This window comes from Galeopterus variegatus, unplaced genomic scaffold, assembly GCF_000696425.1.
Source record: "Galeopterus variegatus unplaced genomic scaffold, G_variegatus-3.0.2 Scaffold9507, whole genome shotgun sequence".
NCBI classification, from domain to species: domain Eukaryota; kingdom Metazoa; phylum Chordata; class Mammalia; order Dermoptera; family Cynocephalidae; genus Galeopterus; species Galeopterus variegatus.
In genome coordinates, this window is record NW_007735618.1 from 1,158 (window position 1) to 1,604 (window position 447).

A 447-nucleotide genomic window follows, 5' to 3' on the forward strand; every position below is an offset into this window, starting at 1 on the left:
GGGCTGAGGCGTGTCTTCTTCTACAAACCTTGTCTTTCAGCTGAGACATCAAAGCTGTGCCATGCCCCACCCTGCCCAGAAGGTGTCTCAGGTGTCTAGTCTCTCCAACTGCAGGGTGTGAGCTCCTCGGGGGAGGGTCCCACAGCACACAGTTCCTCTTGAATCCCCCCAGCACAGGTCGACCCGGGTGCCCTCCGGGAGAGCTCTCTGGCAGCTTCAATCTAGCTCAAGGGTGCTCCGGGCTCCCCTCTCCAAACCAGAAATCAGTTTGGGGTTCTTCCGAACTGAGGGCCACAGAGATGGTATCTGCCTCCCGGAAACAGGGAGTTTACCTGGGGCCAACACCCAGGGTGTGGTGGCCGACGCCCAAGGTCTGGGCGGGCTCCTCTTCCCTGCCCTCCCGACGCCGGCCGGGGGCCCCCCCGCCACCAGCCCTGTCCGAGATCC